Here is a 13,365-nt window from a genome sequence, read left to right as displayed (position 1 = left end):
TGGGAGGGGAGTTCGTGGGGGTTGTGAGGGGTGCTCAGAGAGAGGGCTCTGGGTCAGGACTGTCCCCTTTAAAGCTGCTGGACCTCAGGCCTTCTCTTTGGGCCCACCCCTCTTTGTGGGGGTGTGGAAGGACAGGGGCTAAGTCACAGCTCCTCACCCTTGAGCATGTCAGGTCTGCCCGAGTCTCCTCATCAGTAAGACAGGGAGGACCGCTGGGGTAGCTGAGTCACTTTTCCTGCCTCCCTTTCCCTTGGTGGCCATGTGCTACTCCGGCACCCACGTAGTCACTGAGGGTCTACTAAGCACCTGCTGTGCACCAGGCACTGGGCAGACATAAAGCAGCGAACGGGTGCCTTCCCGGAGGCAACGCCTGGCGTGTTTGCCTGCGTGGTGGGCAGAGTCAAGCCCCTTTCTCCAAGATGTCCTCATCCCTGGAGCCTGTGAATGTACTAGGTTACATGGCCAAGGGGAATAAAGGCTGCTGAACAGCTGACCTTGACCTGGGGGAGATGACCCTGGATTACCCAGCTGATGACATTGTGACCCAATGTCATCACAAGGGGCCTTATCAGTGCATGAGGGAAGCAGGAGTGTTGCAGGCAGAGGGCCGCAGCATGGGAAAGACGGCCTGGGGCCTTGCCATTGCTGACTTTGAAGACGGAGGATGGAGTCAAGAGCCCAGGAATGCATGCGGCCTCGAGAAGCTGGAGAAATGGATTTTCCCTGTGAGCCTCTAGAAGGAACATGGCCACCTTGATTTTAGCCTGCTGAGACCCACTGTGGGCTTCAGCCCTCCAGAACTGCAAGGTCACACATTCATGTTATTTCCAGCTCCCAAGTTCATGGCGATTTGTTACAGCAGCAACAGGAAGGGGAAACACAAAGAAACACGTGTAACACATGTGCTCCAGGATTCTAAGTGCTACAGGGTAAAAGAAAGCCAGATGGAGGCTAGGGAGTGTGGGGATGTTTGCAATTTTAACAGTGAACAGGTAGGGAGGGCCTCACAGAGAAGGTGGCATTCAAGTAGAGGCCTAAATGAGCCTCTGCATAATGAGTGAAGTGAGCCAGGTAGAGGGAACAGCGTGTGCAAAAGCCCTGAGGTAGGAGCAGTGCTGCTGTGTTCAGGGCACAGCAGGCACCATTGTGCCTGGGCAGACAGAGCAAGGGGGAGGGAGGGAGGAGTGGTGGGCACAGGGGTTTCCGGGGTGTGGGTCAGATGAGGACCTGGCATATAGAAACTGTTGGATAAATGCATTCCAAGGTCCTAAGAACCACGCAGGGCCAGAGCTCCCAGCCTCAATGGCAGAGCACGTTTCTCCAGAAGGAGGGCTTGAACCAGCCCGTTCCTAGCTCTGCCCAGGGCTGCTGAAGGGGTTTGCACATCCCCGGAGCAAGGAAAGGGTGTGCCCACCCCCTCCCTGCCACCAGCTCTTACCTCCTAGTCCAGCCCATTGCTTGGCATGTTCTCTCGATCCCAGTGCCTGATACCGCCTGGTCCAGGCAGGAGGCGAAGGCTGCAGTGCACCCAGAGATAGTGTGACCTTCCTCTCACCCTGGAACTGCCAGGCCTGGAGGAGAAGGCGGCACTGCCTCCCTCGGGATCAGGGCCCAGCCATTGCCCTGAGCTTGGGCAACAGGGCGGCAGCTGAAGTACAAAGATCACTGTTTCCTCTCTACTTCCTGTGCTCTGTGACTTGGTGGCCTCTCCGGGCTTCGATCTCATCTGTGCCACAAGCAGTCAGATGAATCATGAGTTGCAAAGAAACAGCCTGCAGCCACATCCTGTCCACAGATGTGCTTAAATGTTTTAAATTAGTTGCCAATACTTACAAATCGGGAAACTTCTCTGGCTTTTCTTGAGAAATCAGAAGACCTGGTAGTGCTGGTGGGTGGAGCTGAGCAGCAGCTGCCTCAGTCCCCGCCCAGCAACCTTGGCCATTTCTGACTCCCGCCTGGCTCTTGGAGTTTGCAACCCTGGCCTCTAAAGGCCCTTCCAGCTCGGATTTCACTAACTCATGCAATAGAAATCCTTTGAGTGTTTAATATGTATAGGACTCGGAGATAAGTCTATTTTACAGATGATGGGAGGGAGGCTCAGAGAGGGGGTGTGACCTGCCAGAGTCACACGGTTATTGGTGGGGTTGCGTCTGAGCCACACAGACAATAGACAACTGATCCAAAAGGGCTTTGGCCAAAATTAATTGAATAGTGACTATGTGCCCAGTGCCAGCCCACAGCCCCTAACAAGGCAGACAAGAGCCTGCCTTCCTGGGCTGATACTGCAGCCCCTGGAGCTGAGTGATCAACAGATAAATATGCAATGACACCGGGGCTAGCTGGGAAGGTGCAGATACAACCCGGGGTGGCCACAGGGAGAGAGGAGGCAACGCTACAGCGGTTTCCTGAGGAATGAGAGTCTGAGGCCAGAGCCGGCGTGGACTCCCTTCCTCCTCTGGTGTCCAGCGTGGACCCTTGGCAAGGGCCAGGAGATCGGGAGGGGAATCCCTCCTTGTGGCTGATTTTCCACTAAGACAGTGGTGACACGTGGCTCAGGAGCCAGGCTGCCTGCCAGGGTGTCTGCTGCTCACCCGCCATCCCACCTCAGATGGGAACTCAATCTCTCTGGGCCTCAGTCTCCAAATCTGTAAAATGGAGTCAATTTCAGTGTCTAGCTCACGGGAGTATTGGTGGCAGGATGACGTGAATTATGAATTCTAGTCTGAGTCACCTGGGCCGTAGCTGGAGGTCCCTTCACAGTGGGCTGTGATCTACAGTGAGCTGTGACCCCTGAGGACTGGGGAGAGGCTCCGAAGGGCAGAGTGCATCCATCCCCTGTCGGGAGATGTAGGGCACATGATAGGTAGGTAAAAAAGCGGCCGTGTGCTGTGTGGTCAGATCCCATGGATGATGGTGGGATTTGAACCAACTACTGACTCTACCCTGCAGGAATTCTCCACCTTGGCGGAGGCTGGGATTGGTATGTGGTCCTCTATCCTCTGGCTGAACCTAGCCAGCCTGGGGGCACCTGGGCCAGGGTTTGAGGAGGAGGGAGGAATGTGGAAGGGAGGAAGGGAGGGAAGACGGTTGTGCCTGGAAGTGCAGAACCCAGAGTCTCCTGGCAGGGAGGAGCTGGGGTTCGTGGCCAATTCTAGGCAAACAGCAATGTATTCCCAATACACTGCAGGCTCACCACTGCCATTCTCTGTGTGCCTGACAGAGACAGAGAGGCACAGACCCCTCTCCTTCCACCTCATCACACACACACACACACACATACCACTCACAGGATCTCACTTAGAAGACACTTCTTCACCTCTGACCCCCTTTTAATGTCCCAGGAGTCCAGCTCCAGTTTAGCCTGCTGGTTCAATGCAGGAAGAAAAGCCACAGGTTTCCATTTTGTTCACGTGGAGAAGGAGCTGGGGCCTCAGCAGAGAGATGCTGCTGAAGCCCCAACCCTCACCCGACCATGTTTTGCTCCCTGCCATCCCTGGCTCTCCCAGGAGAGGAATTTTCCCAGATCGAAAGAGGATGGAAGCAGGAATGAGTCAGGCTGGAGGCTGAGAGAGGCCTATGGTCCCGCTCTGTCCCTCACCTGAACCTTGCAGGCATGTAGTGAGCCTTCAATCAAGGTTGCATGGATGGATGGATGGACTGGTGGATGAATTGGGGTAGTGGGAGAATAGATGAATGGGTGAGTGAATGAGTAGATGGGTGAGAGGGTGGATGAATAGAAGGATGGATGGAAGAATAGGTGAAATGACTGGGTAAATGAGTATATGGGTGGGTGGATGGATGGATGGTGGGTGAGTGGATGAATGGGTGGATGGGAGAACAGATGAATGAGTAAATGAGTGGATGTGTGAGTGGACTGATGGATGGATGAATGGGTGGGTGGGTGGGTGAGTGGATGGATGGATAGATAGGTGAGTGGATAGATGGGTGGATGGAAGAAAGTGAAATGGGTGGGTAAATGAGGTGGAAGTGTGGGTGGGTGGGTGGGTGGATGTGTGGATGGATGGGTGGCAGGAAGGTGGATGGATGGTTGAATGGGAGAAAAGATGAACGAATGAGTAAATGAATGGATGGGTGAGTGGGTGGATGGATGATTAGAACTGAATCCTGAGAATACTGGACTTGGAGGAAAATTACTGGGCCATTAGGATCCTGACCACAGAGTTATCCAGGCAAACTTCACCTCCTCTCCTCCTGGTTCCCTCAAGCCCAAGGATCTCTAGGGAGAGAAATCTCAGAGCAGAAGTAGTGAAGTATAAGGTGCAAAGGGAGCAGGTAAGGGATGAGAGGACGTGTGGGACCATGCGTCTGGATGAACAAGAACCCCATCCTCTATGGGGTTTGTACATCTGGCTACGTACAGCCCTGTAGTCAGGCAACCTGGGTTCAAATCCCAGCTCCATTACCTCCTCGCTGTGTGACCTTGGGCAATTTACTTCACCTCTCTGGGCCTCTGCTTTTTCATTGGCCAAATAGGGTGATAATAGTACACCCATGCAATAAAGGTTGTTATGAAGACTCTGTGGGATGACGTGAGGCACTTTGCACGGCACGACATGCTGTTAGTCTCAGTAAACATCAGTGACAATTATTTCATGCTTGTCACTGTTCCATGTGTTTCTATAAATGAGCTCATCTGATCTTTTAATCTGTGAGCTGTGGGCTAGTATTTTTTCCATTCTGCAGATCAGGGCTGAGGAGGAGCCCTTGGGTGGCTCAGCTGGAAGGAAATCTCCCCAGACAGCTGCTGTTGGCGGGAAGGGAGGTTGGACCTGGGGCCATCCACAGGGTCTGCTGCAAGTAGATGTCGGGATGAATTGTAGAAGGAGCATTGAGAAAGCCTCGGGTTGGGGTTAACTTGTCTAGAACACCTCTCTGACACCTGTAAATCTCCTTTCTAAGAAAGACACAACAGCTCCAGGCTTAAAAAAATTTTTTTAGAATCCACAGTAGCAAATGTGTCCCGTGAGAATTTGATAACTTTTTAATGTCTTCATGGAATTTATTTGTATAAGTTTTTTTTCTATTTATAGCAAGTATGTGCTGATACTGGCTTTCTGTTTCTGATGATATTGTCAAGATTCCTTTAAATAAGTCTAAAGCTAAGTTGTAATAGAACAGAGGGTATACAGATGTGGCAAAACCCAAACTGAACACACACACATAAACCCCCAGAGATAATGGAGAAAGGTTTATTTAGCACATGCAGGCAGTCATCCAAATCACACTGGCTCTCATTCATTCATTCATTTACATGTTTGTTCAACAAGAATTTATGGAACACCTACTATGTGTTTGTACACAGAGAACAAAGTAAGGTCCTCTTCTTATGGAGCTGACGACAACCCGGCAAAGAATCAAATGAAATCATTTCATCAAGTCACAAATACAGTGAAGGAAACTATTAGTCCATTCTCACACTGCTATAAAGAAATACCTGAGGCTGGGTAATTTATAAAGAGAAGAGGTGTAATTGGCTCAAGGCTCTGCTGGCTCTACAGGAAGCATGGTGGCACCTGCTTCTGGGGAGGCCTCAGGGAGCTTTTACTCATGGCAGAAGGGGAAGAGGAAGCAGGCATCTTCCCGTGGCTGGTGCAGGAGGCAGAAGAGCAGGGAGGTGCCGCATACTTTTAAACAGCCAGATCTCATGAGAACTCGCTATCGCGATGACAGCTCCAAGGGGGATGGTGTTAAACCATGAGAAACCACCCTCATGATCCGATCACCTCTCACCAAGCCCCCCTCCAACACTGGGGATTACAACTGAACACGAGATTTGGGCAGGGACACAGATCCAGACTGTCACAGAAACACATCTGTGAGAGAGGCACGTAAGGAGATTTGGAGAAAAGGCCTCCTTTGGCTGGGTGATCAGGATGTCCTCTCTGTGGAGACGACATTTGAGCTGGGACCTGGCTGATAAGGAGCTGGCTATGGGGAGACCCTGGGGAAAGCCTGCTGCCATTAGGAAGAGCAAGTGCAAAGGCCCAGTGGCAAGACCCAGCCTGAACGCTGGAGGAGCAGAAAGAAAGTCAGTGTGGCTAGAGTTGAGTGAGTTGGGGGAGGGTGGGAGGAGAAAAAGAGAGGGAGCAGGGACTGGAAACCCAGGGCCTTGAGAAACATGGGGATTGCTTTTTTACATGTTAGACATGACTATTATCATTTAACAATGGCTGGAGGAACGCACACAGGTGGAGAGAGGGTACCTCCGGAGCACACCACGAGTTCTTGGGATGGGGGTGCAGCTCCATGCAAGCGCGGCTGAGGGTACCTGTTGAGGAGTTTATCGTCCTAAGCGAGGGCATTTGGAGGAAGGAATGCATGGGGTGAGACTAGCTGCTGTCCAGGAGACAAGGTTCGCCCCTTGAAAGATCTCCTTGCTGCAGGGAGCCAGGCTGGGACCGGCTCAGCCCAGTTATCTTAAAAAAAATTTTTTTTTCTTTCAGACAAGGTCTCTGTCTCTCAGGCTGGAGTGCAGTGGCACCATCATGGCTCACTGCAGCCTCCACCTCCCAGGCTCAAGTGATCCTCCCACCTCAGCCATGTCCCTGGGACTCCAGATGTGCACACCACATCTGGCTATTTTTTAAAAAAAATTTTTGTAGAGAGGGGTCTTGCTGTGTTGCCCAGGCTGGTCTCAAACTCCTAGGCTCAAGTAATAAAAAAAATTTAAAGCATCCAAATAACTCATGGAGATATTCTTTCAATACTTCAAAACATCATACTCAAGGCCGTGAAGTCCCCACCTGGGCCCCGGCACTCCAGCCCCTCCCCTGCTGGACTTTCCCCACAGCTCTTAGCACGCCTTCCATACTGATGTCTGTGGGAAGCAAAAAAAAAAAGTTTCCCTTTCAAAGTCTTCTTTCTTAAGAAAAATTCATACATGTTAGAAATAATAGTTTGTTTTAAACACTTTCTTCAAAAACCTTGCCTTTTTACTAGAAGCCCTATCCTATGTAGCTGTTAGACGTGCTCACAGACACATAGTACATTCTATGTCTTTGTACTTCAACCAAGATATCTGAGCTGGACGTGCTCACAGGCATGTCCCAGCTCGCAGCCTATGCCCCTTCCTTATTTGGATTCCTTTTCTTGCTCTCCATTGCTTTTACCTGTTTAGAAAAGTTTCAAGTTATTAGCCAGTCGGGTTTTAGTCTAGATTGTGAAGTCTGGCTCCAGCCAACAGAGATCAGACATGGCAGAAAGGACGACCCCAAATGCGTAAGAAATAAATATGTCTCCTTCCCTTTGCTCGTACTCTCGTGGCAAGATTGCTAGTGGGAGTACCCTTTCTGCAGGAAGTAAAAAGAATTGCTTAGCTGAGAGATCCTTAGTCCCAGTACTAATTTTTCTTTGCAACACCAAAAGGAACATTTTTATACAAAACGATGTCTTATTTGCTAGTTTCTTGTCTGTCTCCCCAGGGAGAACAGCAGAGCCACAACGGGAAGGACTTTTGTTTGTTTTCGTCTCTGCTGCATCCCTAGCACCTGGCATGGTGCCTGGCACATAGCAGGTGCTTAATAAATACGTATGAAATAGATGAATGAATGAAGTCATAATGAATGAGAACTCTGTATCCCTATTCCAGTCCTTCCTTATGCCCCAGGAAGTAACTCATCTTATTTCTTTGAAATTTGCTCTTCCAGATCTTATCCCCATGCTTCTCAACCAGGGCAGTTTTGCCTCTCGGACACATTTAGCAATGTCTGATGCCATTTTGGTGGGGGCAGGGGGGTGCTACTGGACTCTCACAGGTAGAGGCTAGGGATGTTGCGAACCATCCTATAATGCACAGGACAGCTCCTTAACAAAGAATTGTCCAGCCGCAAATGTCAGTAATGTCAAGACTGTCGTTAGTTTATATCCTGGAATATATCCTGGGCTGCTGTTGATGGGGAGGTTTGCCTCTGCTGACCTTAAAAAACCTCCGAGGTTGGTTACTAAGGGAGAAAAACAGGCACAGAATGATGCATATGATATGATATCATTTATAATTTAAAACACACCAAAAAAAAAAAAAAAGCCCTTTGTATCTTCTACAAGTCTATATTAATGTGTGTGGGTTGAGTTGGGTTTTTAGCTCTTGCCACAAAAGCACCTGGGAACTCTGAAGAGAGTTGGACAAGATGGCCTCCAGCATCCCTCCAGCCCGGATGTGCCCTGAATCCTTACGTGGAGCAAACACTTGCTAAAGGAAGCGCCATCTCTAAGAAGGCAGGGAGACCAGGGCAGACTTAGCAGCAGGAGGAAAAGCAGGGATGGCAGGAGGCATCCAGAGGCAGGGACACACACTGCTTGCTAAGGCCCCACGTGGCTCTCAGACCAGTAGTCTTAGTGTCGCCTGGGAGCGCATTGGAGAAGCGGCATCCCAGGGTTCACCCCGGACTTACTGAGTCAGAATCTGCCTTCGCACAAGCCCTCCGGGTGAAGAATGGCTTTTGGCCTAAAAACGCCCAGAGACACATCATTTTTATCTTTCCTTTTTTGACGGAGTCTCACTCTGTCGCTGGGCCGGAGTGCAGTTGCGCAATCTCTGCTCACTGCAACTTTCGACTCCCTGGTTCAAGTGATTCTCCTGCCTCAGCCTCCCGAGTAGCTGGGATTGCAGGCGCGCACCACCACGCCCAGCTAATTTTTTGTATTTTTAGTGGAGACGGGGTTTCACCTTGCTGGCCAGGATGGTCTCGAACTCCTGACTTCGAGATCCACCCACCTTGGCCTTCCAAAGTGCTGGGATTACAGGTGTGAGCCAACGTGCCTGGCTATGTTTTTACCTTACAAGACAGAAGAGTGGATGGAATTGCATTTCTCTCTGTCTTCACATCTCTCTTGAACATCTTCTAACATTTTTTCTGCTTTGGTGGAGGAACAAAGAAGGAAAAGAAAATGTAAACACACAAGTGCGCGCGTGCATGCACCCACACACACAAGCAGCATCAACGATGCCATATAATTCAAGTGATGGCTAACAGGCACATATTTCTTTAATGAGCACCATTTCCTACGAAAGATGTACTTAATGCTCCGTGCAATTCTCCCACCAAGATTTGCAGGCTCTGGAGTCGTCGTAGCCCAGAGGTTAGACGTGATGCTTTGGACACATAAACGACAGTCTCAGCAGTAAAACCGTTTGACAGCATGATGCCCTTATCAGTTCCATCATCTGCAGCAGAACCCATCAGACGGAGCCTGTCATTTCTGATGGGGAGCGGAGCCTGCTGCAGCTTAACCTGGCGGGACCTTGCCTTTGATTACTGAATTCATTCAGGGCTGTCTTCACCATAAATCTGTCTTCTTTATTGGCGCAAAGTCAGGCCTTTTATAGCAACCATCTGTATAAACAAAGTATTCTTGGGTCTAGAAAAATCACTTCTTCTTCTCTGGATAAGATTTTTTCTTTTCGAGATGGAGTTTTGCTTTTGTTTCCCAGGCTAGAGTGCAGTGGCGCGATTTCGGCTCACTGCAGCCACTGCCTCCTGGATTCAAGCAATTCTCTTGTCTCAGCCTCCCAAATAGCTGGGACTACAGGCGTGTGTCACCATGCCCGGCTAATTTTGTTTTTTTAGTAGAGACAGGGTTTCACCATGTTGTCCAGCTTTCATCAGTTGGTCTTGAACTCCTGACCTCAAGCGATTCACCTGCCTCAGCCTCCCAAAGGGCTAGGATTACAAGTGTGAACCACTGTGCCCCACCTTTTTTTTTCTTTTTTTTTTTTTTGACAGAGTCTCACTCTGTTGCCCAGGCTGGAGTACAGTGGTTCAATCTTGGTTCACTGCAACCTCCGCCTCCCGGGTTCAAGCAATTCTCCTGCCTTCTATCTCAGCTTCCTGAGTAGCTTGGATTACAGATGCCCATCACCACACCTGGTTAATTTTTGTATTTTTAGTAGAGATGGGGTTTCACCATGTTGACCAGGCTGGTCTCAAACTCCTGACCTCTGGTGATCCACTCACCTTGACCTCCCAAAGTGCTGGGACAGGCGTAAGCTACTGCACTGGGCCTCTGGGTAAGACTTTTTGACTTAATTGTTCCTTCACCTCCAACTCCCTTGCTTAAAAAGATCAAGACTGGGTGGGGCGTGGTGGCTCACACCTGTAATCCCAGCACTTTAGGAAGCCTAGGCGGTCAGGAGTTCAAGACCAGCCTGGCCAACATGGTGAAACCCCATCTCTACTAAAAATACAAAAATTAGCCAGGTGTGGTGGGCACCTGTAATTCCAGCTACTCAGGAGGCTGAGGCACAAGAATTGCTTGAACCCAGGAGGCAGAGGTTGCAGTGAGCTGAGATCTCTCCACTGCACTCCAGTTTGGGTGACACAGTGAGACTCCGTCTCAAAAAAGAAAAAAAAAAAAGACTGGACCAAAAAAAACATAATTTTATTCCCCATGTCTTAAGAAAACAAAAACATATTTTGAATTCTATGACTCCCTGAGGGAGATGGCTGTGGTGGCAGTTGGGCTCACTCTGGAAGGCTCCAAGGGGACGAATGTCTATTCCCGGCCTCTGACTACTTTCTCTTGACCTCTGACCTCTGGCCTAGCCCCTTCCTCTTTCTCTGAATTTCATCTCCCCAAATTTCTTGGACCCACCTCTAAGCCCCCACTCGCCACGAAGGAAGGAAAAGAGCATTCGCAGAATGAATGTTTAGCCTGAAGTTCTTGGAGAGTGTTTGGGGAGGCTCCTGGCAAGGGAGCTCCAGGCACAGCTGAGCTCACCCAGCTTCTCCTAACAGTGTCACCTTGGTCCTTCTGGCCTGCCCTCCACATCCCATCTCCCTCGATCCCTCTGTCCAGGGCAAGTGGTGGTAGCCCCCCTGGAGGGGGATTTGGCTCCCTCATAATCCCCATCATTGCTTCTACAACCATCCCCAGTACACATGTGATCCATGTTCATGCAGCCCATCTGCTTAGCAGGTGCTTCCAGCTGCCTCTTCAGAAAAGAACACTGTCCCCAAGGCCCCCATATAGAGCATCTGGGCCTGCTACTGCACAGATGTGGCTTCCGTCACAGCAGAACTTAACATCCTGGGTTCTGAATCTAAATCCGGCCACTTCTTAGCTGGGAGACTGTGGGCAAGGAGCTTTGGCTCTCTGAGCCTGCAATTCCCTCCCTGTAAAAGGAGAATGAAGCAGTGGTTCTTAACTAGGGGTGATTTTGCCCCCCGGGAAACTGGTAATGTCTGGAGACCGTTTTGGTTGTCACAACTGGAAAGCGGGAGCGTTGATGGCATCTAGTGGGTAGAGTGCAGGGGAGTTGCTGAATACCTTACGGTGCACAGCACAGCCCCTTAATGAAGGAATTATCCAGTACAAGTGTCTGCAGTGTCAGGGTTGAGAACCCCTGATGAAGCGCTACCCACATTGTCAGGTAGTCGTGAGGATGAAGATCAGGAAGCAGGTGACACGGGGCCTGGCACACGCTAAGCACCCAGACCGTGACTGCGAGTGTGGATCTTATGATCAACCTCTTTTGACTCATCCTCTTCTCTCCTGCCCTAGACCAACTCCAGGGAGCCTCTTTCACCATCGAGTATACAAGAATGCCACCACCTGGCACAGTGCAAAGGAGCCACCCTGCCTGTCACCACACCCACACCCCAGCCACAGACCTCTCCCCGGAGTCCCCCAGCTGCCTCCTCACTGGCCTCCTCCATTGCTTTCTCCCCACCTCTGCCCAAGGGAGTCTCTAAAAACCAGTGTTTTTGAGCACTAGGAGGGCTCTGGATCTATGTAGAGCACTTTGCCTATATTATGTTATTGAATCCTTAGAGCAAAGGATCTTTGAAGCAAATGCTAAGATTGTTTCATTACAGAGGAGAGAAAACAGGCTCGGAAAGGTGCCTTAACTGACCTAAAATCACACAGCAAGTAAGTAGCAGAGCTGGGATTTGAAACCAGGTTTGTCTGAGATTAGACCTTATAACTGGGATGTTAGCTGCATCTCCTGCTCACTCAAACAGTGGGTGTGCCTCGGAATCCCCTCGGAGGGGGCCTGTTACAATGGGGAGCCAATCTAGGGTGGACCCCAGGAACCTACATTTTGACAACCTCCCCCAGCTCCTGCTGTAGGCGATTCTGATGCTGGAGGTCTATGGAACGCACTTGGAAAAAGCCTCTCAGATCCTGCTGCTCTTCTTCCTAAAACGATCAGTGGTTCCCTTTTCTTTGAATTGAGTTCGAAGTCCTGGGTCCGTAGCCCTTTCTCCCATTCACTCTAGTTTTTGAGCTTGTATCTGGTCTTTCACCCCTGGGCGTTTGCCCCGACTCCCTCCCTGCCTGTGACACCCTGCCAGCCTTCCTTCTTCCTGGGCCTGGTAGGTTCCCACAGGTGCTGGGCTGGGAGTTAGGACTTCTGGGTTTTAGTTTCACGGTACAGCAGTCTCCCAGCATAACCCTGGACACATCCTTCACTCTCTTTGTGCCTTAGTTTCTCCACTGGAGCCACAGAGATTTGATGGGATGTTGAACAGAGATAGCAAACGCAGGCTCTTGCTGCCAAAGCCAGGCCTCTGGGCCTCCCCATCTGTTTGCAGGTCAGCAGCCTGTGTTCCTGGCAGGTGCCAAACACTCACTCATGCTGCTGAGAAGATCCAGGGAGCTTCAGCCCCAGTGTTGTGACTGCAGCTGCTTGGGTCAAATCAATGTTTCCCCGTCTTATCTCTAACTAGCTCAGTCATAATATTTAGACACTTGGCCTGAAGTTGAGAAATTTGGTGACTCAGACAGAGAGCAGCTTTGGCCGGCTCCTGATCCCTGAACCCTCTACCCCTGATGGGGACACACCCTTCCAGAAAGAGGAATGGACTTTCCCTACCAGAAGCTCTTCGTGAAGGGAGAAGGAAACTGAGGACCAGAGAGGAGAAACAACTTGCCTGAAGCCACACAGTGGCCTGTGTGCATTTAATGTTTACTGAGCACCTACTATGTGCAAGTCTCCACGGTGGGTGCTGTGAAGACAGGCGTGAGCAAACAGGACAGAGAAGGGATTAGTTCCTGTGGGAATTTTAGTCACAGCCAAATATTATTATTATTATTTTTTTTAGAGACAGAGTCTCTCTGTTTCCCAGGCTGGAGTGCAGTGGTGTGAATTCAGCTCACTGCAGCCTCGACCTCCTGGGTTCAAGATATTCTTGTGCCTCAGCCTTCCAAGTAGCTGAGACTACAGTCACACACCACCATGCCTGGCTAATTTTTTTTTTTTTTTTGCAGAGACTGGGTTTTGTCATGTTGCCCAGGCTGGCCTCAAACTGCTGGGCTCAAGCAATCTGCCCACCTCTGCCTCCCAAAGTGCTAGAATTGCAGGTGTGAGCCACTGCACCTGACCGACCCTTGATAATTATTGAA

The sequence above is a fragment of the Aotus nancymaae genome, unplaced genomic scaffold, assembly GCF_030222135.1.
Source record: "Aotus nancymaae isolate 86718 unplaced genomic scaffold, 86718_ANA_hifiasm-v0.15.2.pri h1tg000029l, whole genome shotgun sequence".
NCBI lineage: Eukaryota > Metazoa > Chordata > Mammalia > Primates > Aotidae > Aotus > Aotus nancymaae.
This window is presented reverse-complemented; position numbering follows the sequence as displayed.